Source organism: Gymnogyps californianus, chromosome 6 (genome assembly GCF_018139145.2).
Source record: "Gymnogyps californianus isolate 813 chromosome 6, ASM1813914v2, whole genome shotgun sequence".
NCBI lineage: Eukaryota > Metazoa > Chordata > Aves > Accipitriformes > Cathartidae > Gymnogyps > Gymnogyps californianus.
In genome coordinates this window covers 41,218,820-41,225,550 of record NC_059476.1, presented here as the reverse complement: position 1 = coordinate 41,225,550, position 6,731 = coordinate 41,218,820, and positions in this window count along the sequence as shown.

Sequence of the window (6,731 nt, the reverse complement as noted above, 5' to 3'; positions counted from 1 at the left end):
TCCTGCAAAGTTTTGACTTTTACCTGCAATTCAGTCTCACTAGTCCAACGTATTCTCACTCAAGCAGTTCCCGTCCTGGCCAGATCTCATTGCAGTTGATTCTTATTGTAATAAAAGATGTAACTGTTTTTCTTTAGTCATTAAACAAGTGCTTATTGATTGTGAATAGGCTCTCTCGGAGAGAATTAGTGCATATCGGGAGCTAATCCAGACCATAAAATAGTCCATAAAATTGAGCCCAGTCCATAAAACTGGAAAGAGGTGCTGAATTCACAAAGCATCAGAAGAGAAGACTCCTCAATCGTGCTTGAAGTGCAAAGCTGACCTCTTAGGATGGTAAAGGGATAAATAGGATAGATACTCATCAGAAAGGTTTGAATATTATTTCATTTAAGCATTCTGGCTTAGGACATTTGGAAGATTCATTCTCTGAGGTAAAAGCCACCATAGGCTACGGGTGGTGGTGGGGCAACAGTGTCATATGGAATTGCGCATAGTTCTCTATACATCAGTGGTCTCGTTTTCACGGGTGCCTGATGAGAGTGGCTGTATAGGGTCCTACCGCAGAGGTCTCGAGTAAGGAAAGGAAGGTCAGTCACTCGCCAAATAAAATATTGAAGCAGCGGGCAGGTTTTTTTCCTGCTAGACTGTGTTATTCTCTTTCACAAAGGTCACTTTTGAACCGACCAGTGTGTCAGGTGGGCTCCGTGCTGCCCACCACATGTGGGTTTGTGTCATTTCAAGGGGACACTGGGCAAGTTTTTGGAAGAGAAGCCCTCTGAAAGCTCTCAAATAATTACAAGTGGCCCAAGAAACTACAGATGGGCTGGAGTTCCACTGAGTCCCTGGAAGGACTAAATTTATTTGCTCTGATTTTATGACCTGAAGACATCACGCATCTGCGGCACAGTCCAGAGGCAGGATGCTGGGTGAGAAAGACTTTGGAGCTGACTTTAGCCACTCTTGTTGTCCTCGCGTTAAGCTCCTGCCCAGCCCTCCGACCACAGCAAAGGGCAGCAGCTGGCATTTTACCCTCTAAATATCACTTTGGGACACATCCAAAAGATCAAAAATAAGGATGCTTACGTGTGCCAGAGGTTGTTTCAATAGGAGGGTGTCATGGCAGGGCGCTGGGGTTACACCAGGGGCCATACGCAGGGTGGGGATTTTGGGAGGGACCTGTTGGTGAGGGAGAACCTGCAGCTGCTAGCAAAAGGTGACTCACGTCCAACCAGAGCAGGGTTGGATTTCATCGCAATAAGTTTCTATTTCAGGTACTGCAGATGGAAATCAGTAAGAAATGAACTTGGGAATTAAAGCTGTGGGTGAGGCAGCTCTGAACAGACCTCAGCCTGCTTCGTTTTAGCATCAGGAAGGATGGAAGGTGAGCAGGCTCTGGCTGGATGAAGGACTGCCCAGAGCCGATGACCAAAGCCTGAATCACCTACAGGTAGGTCACCAGAAGGGCTCGTGGTGCCCCTCCAACCCATGTGAAAGATCAAGGGAGGGTTTCATCAAACCACAGAATGAAGATACCATTGAAGGGGCAGAAGGACAGTCCCAAAACCTGTTGGCTGAAAGGATTTCAACACAGAAAGCTCCCCAGGAAGGTAGAGGATCTTCTCCTGCTGGTTTCCAGGAGCTGGCTGGACAAAGCCATGACCATCTTGACCTGCTGGTGGCAGGTCCCTCCTGAGGTGCCTCCCGCCAGCGCTGCCATGGGGTGCCGTAAGCAGGGACGGCTCCGCAGTCCCCAAGTCTCTTCCAGCCTCTGTTAAATGGTAGATCCGGGGGCCACAGGGAGAAGAAAATATGCCTTTCAGATCTGGATTTAGGATTCTTGTAGTGTCTTACAGCTAAACAATTGTAAATGTTTAATAAGCTCCAACAATGTGTACCAATTTGGTATGCAATCTCTTTAATTCTTCAGAGAACCGTCAGTCAGATAATTTTGCCTCTCTTTAAAATCAGTAGGAGAGAATGAATTATTCATTTTAAACTAGCTGCAATCAGCCTCAGAGATCCCCATCCGGAGGAGCTCAAAGCAATTGCAATATAGAGTCAGGAAAGAGAGAGCTTTGGAAGAACACCACTGGGAATCAAATCCCTGAAGATGCTCTTAATGTCCTTTCCTAATAACTCACCCAGGCGGCCCGTCCGCCCTGCTCTCATCGGCAAAATCGCTTTGACGGCAGCGGTGGCATCTGCGGGATACGGGCAGCAGCAGAGGATGCTGCTCCAGCATCCCGCTGTGCCATGGGACAGGCTTGGTCAGTTCAGCGATGCTCACGTTACAAAATGATCCAGAGAGTTTCTTGCAAAGTTTTTCCCACTTTGCTCATGTTTTCATGCAGGACCGTGCATGGCGAAACACATCGCAGCCCCTTAAAAGAGGGTCAGATCATCTTTATGAAACACCGGAGCTGCTTTCTGGTCTGAAAATGGCACTGCCTAATGAATCCCAGTATAACAATCACTCTCTCTCTACTTGCCTTTTTTCTTACGTTGCGTAAACTAGAATAAATTGCACAGGAGTGCTCCTGTTTTCCTAAAAGAAATACATTGGGAAAAGGGAAATAGTGGTTCATTTTTTCTGAAGCAACACTGAAATGTTTTATTTGATTGTTTCAGATAGTTTTGTTTGTATTATTGCATTACACTGTGGATTTTTTTTTAGTTGTGCTCGTACTGAACATGTTTATGCAAGCAAAATTGAATTGCACAGTTGAAATGCTCATGGGTAAGATTTACCCTCTAAAACGTGAGCATCTGCCCCCAAAAGAGAGTTTTTAGGAAGCTGGTGTTTCTCATGGGAGAAGAGGTGTTGAGAGCCAGAATTAGGGTATCTGGAGAGTCCCACCGGTGCCCCGGAGCAGGTCCCCTTGTGAAACACCTCGTAGCAGGCTTATTTATTTATTTGTCACCAGTAAGCGCAGGCTTCTTGAAGTTTTGGGGGAGTTTTTTCGGAACCTTTCGTAATTTTCTGTGCCTCGAAAATTCAGCGGCTCCGAGCGCCGCAGCGTGCGAAAGGCTGTTGAGAGAAGCCCTCGGTTTTATTTGCCCTTTAATAGCACTGTGGCTGTCATCTCCTGCTGGCCTGCGGTGACAAACAGCCCTTCCCTCCTACCTGCACGCCTCTTTCGGGGTGCTGTGGTTGAATCCAGCAGCCACTAGGTGCCAGTGCCGTTTTACACGAGAACGAGCTCGCCGCTGAAGAGAGCCAAAGCCTGGAAAAAAATTTTCCAGGAATTTGGGCAACTCGCCAGTGGTTAAATATAGCGTTTACTCATTACAGTTGCTCTTCCCTCTCTCGGCCCGCTCTCCTTCAATGTATAGCCATTTGTGCCTTGTGTATGTGCTCGGGAGGCGAGCAAAACTCCACCTTTTTTTTTTTTTTTTCTCCTTAATCGTGGGACATAAACTAGTATGGACTTGAGAAACTTGTTTGTGTCCGCAGGCTGAGCCTCCTCGCAGAGCTCCTTTGCAAAATTTGACCACGCCGTAACTTTCCTCCCACACAACATCTTATACCTCTCGAATTTACCGACAGTATTTGGAGCTGCAGAAGAGATGCTAAATTAGGATCTGAGTTGAGGCACTGGGGGGAAAGTGGAGAATCTCTCTGCTGCCTCCGGGCTTTGACGCAGGCTTTTAGGATCTGTCTGATCCTGCAGTTGCCTGGTGCTGTTTGCGTGCATCCCACAGAGGATATTTGTGTGCAACCTATCTACAGGTCCACCAGCGGCTATCTGCTTTTTAACGTCTTCCCAACTGGGGCTGCATACGCACGAGGTGGTTCTGGGGACCAAGGAACGTCACTCTTTCAGTGTTTCCCTTAACCAGCCCCAAATCTGGACATGCACAGTCCCCATCTGCTGCAGGTAGCTGGAGCCAGGCCAGGACAGGTCTCTGGGCATGGTGAGGAGTTTGAGGTGGCAGGGCATCTCCAGGGAGGGAGCAGCCCATCCCAAGCACCCCCCAAAAGAGAGGGGTTGGTGGGGAGAGGCTGTCTAAGCCCCCCCACCGGGACTTAACAAAGGGCAACCGAGAATTGCAATTTGAGCTGAGACCAAGGTTTTAGGGGGACACAATAATTTCCAGCTCTTGAAAGAAAGGCGCATCCCATGAGAGTACCATGAGCAGCGTCGGGGCCATGCTGACCCCCAGGCAGCTAGTGAACAGCAGTGATTTGTGGTCCCTGACTGGAATGTCACCCTTCAAAGGGTTGGGAGTTTTTTCGCAAAAAAGGGAAATTCAGGTAGGTACACGATGGGGAGGAGAGATGGTCTATGGGAGATTTAGCTGGGCTGGTGGGAAAAGGGAGCCATGCAAGCTCAAAGATAAAGCAACTCCCCTTGAAAGTCATTGGTGACCTTGTCCCATGGACTTCTAGAGGGAGTTTCAGTGGGACATGGGAGACAGATAGTTTCCAGATGGGATGTTTCAGGGTCTATCCAGCTCCAAAGGCAGAGTTGTGTAATCCTCAGACATGGTTTATTCTCGCTTTGCGCCTCAGATGTGAGGCCCTGTGCTGTAGAGACCTCCGGGAAAGGGCTGGCTGGAAGAAGGGTGAAGGAAAATGCAGTTTTTGTACCTCCTGCCCTGCAAGCAGCCAAACGTGTGGCCATCCGCTGATTTTGCTGGGCCATTGACCTTCTCATCGCTTACGGCTCAAACATGCCTTAGGCTTGTTCGTGGAGGATGGATATGGTTTTTGGCTTTGTCTTGCTATCCACTGGGAACCCACATCTTTACAAAGGGGAAATAATGTTTTTTAAGCTGGGTTGTGGGTTTGAGATTTTTTGAAAAATCATTCTTGCTCTCCAAAATTGATCAGCCAGCTGCTGCTGAGCAAAGAGGGAATCTCAGTTCTCCAAGAGGACGAACGTTAAAGCACAAAAGCAAATTCTGGAATTGCCCTGATTTCAAAGAAAACGAAAGCAGGACATCAGGAAAAGCTAATGAGGTAAAATAATAGAGCTGGCAGAGCTGCTGTTCTTGCTAAAGCCCCGAATACAGCTGACCTCTTTGTAAGTCTGTAAGAACAATGTCAAGCTATTTTAATGAAATCTCTTTTGGCTTGGTAGGGAGGCCTTTGGTTGAGTGCTGAGTGCTGTAAGGAGCAAGGTACCAGATCTTCCCCCCATTTCTTGGGCTCAGGATCTCTCTGGAAAGGTGCAAAACCAGAATCCCTTGTACAGGGCATGGAAGCAGGAGTTGTTATTGCTCAGTCATTTAACTATGATGGTCTTCCAAGTAGCAGGTCCTCATCTGCTTAAAACGACCAGAGCTGTAGCTGATTCACCTATCGGCAACCTGGCAACAGGTTCTTCCCAAGGTGGGACCAATCTCTCCCAGCCCTAAATCAGGTATCGCCCCATTTACCCCCTTATTTTTGCACGTTGCTGTCTTGCTATCGATATCGCCCCAAGACATCTCCATTGGGATCAGGTAAGGAACAAAGGTAATACCTCTGTAATAAATTTATAGCAAAAATGATTCCTGCAGCGTTGATAGACAAATATTGGCCAAAGAGGTGGTGGAAAAAAACCCTAACCCCTTGATTTTTTACTTCAAAGTGCAGAAGTATAACACTGCTGATTTTCTGCTGCGTGTGCATGCCAAGTGACACCAAAGTGCATGTTGAAAACACTCTCGGCATTGCCGAGCAGCTTGTGACCTTGCCTGTCTGACCTCAAATCGATCCCTACAGAGCAAAGTGTGCTCTTATTTAGCATGCACAGGATGACCCTTTCAGATGAAACTTGGGGTATAAAAGGATTGAGGCACATATGTTGGTTTAAAAAGTTTTAATGATATTTCAAAGTCCAGTTAATGTCCTTGGATTACTCTAGAATTACAGGCTTGCTTCACAGAATTTAATCCCGGTTATAATTTCCTTGTAACGGATGATTGAGATGCCATTTTCACTTCATTCTGTTTAAACGTACATGATTGTCCTCCAGTAAATGGATAGTGTGATTTTTCACTACACTTCATAGTGTTAAAACTCTATACAAATATTGTACTACGCGTACAAAAATAAGTGCTTCATGCACACACTTTTTAATACTGCTTCTTGCCCTTTTCTTTGACATCTTTCTGAACTTATATAAATAGCTGAAAAAGCAGACTAAAGTTACTGAACATGGAAAGCGAGAAACACTTTCTGCCAACGGTAGTCTTTTAGAGAGAGAGAGGCACGCATGGATATGTTACTCGTTGGCAGTCAAACACGACTTAAAAGACATAGACAGAAGAGAAAATAAAGCCACAATACCCATAACACTCTCGGTTATTTCGCCCTCTGTGAACAGGTTTGTCGTTTTCTGCGAAGCCAAGCGTGCCAAACAGCAACCACAGAGGGCTTGTAATACCTTTAGGATCACCCTAATGAGCTACTTTATAAATAGAAAGGGTCTAATAGGACCGCAAACCATACAGCTTATGTGTTTTTGTTCCATTCCTAGTGAAATCGAGTCAGCCGAAGCATGAGAATAGAAAACACTTAGCTCCTGGTAGTCAACACCTTGTCACAGACCGTCGTGCTTTGTACAGCTTTGGCGACGCACAGGAAAAGCTCCATTTGAAACGGCTTGTACGGTGCCACATTACATCATCCAGATCGGATGAAAAATTTGGGGCCAGATCTGTTGGAATCGATGGGCATCGTCAACCCAGTTGCAAATTCTCCCCCCAAAAGGGGTTTTTTTGCTCCTAGACTGAGCAGA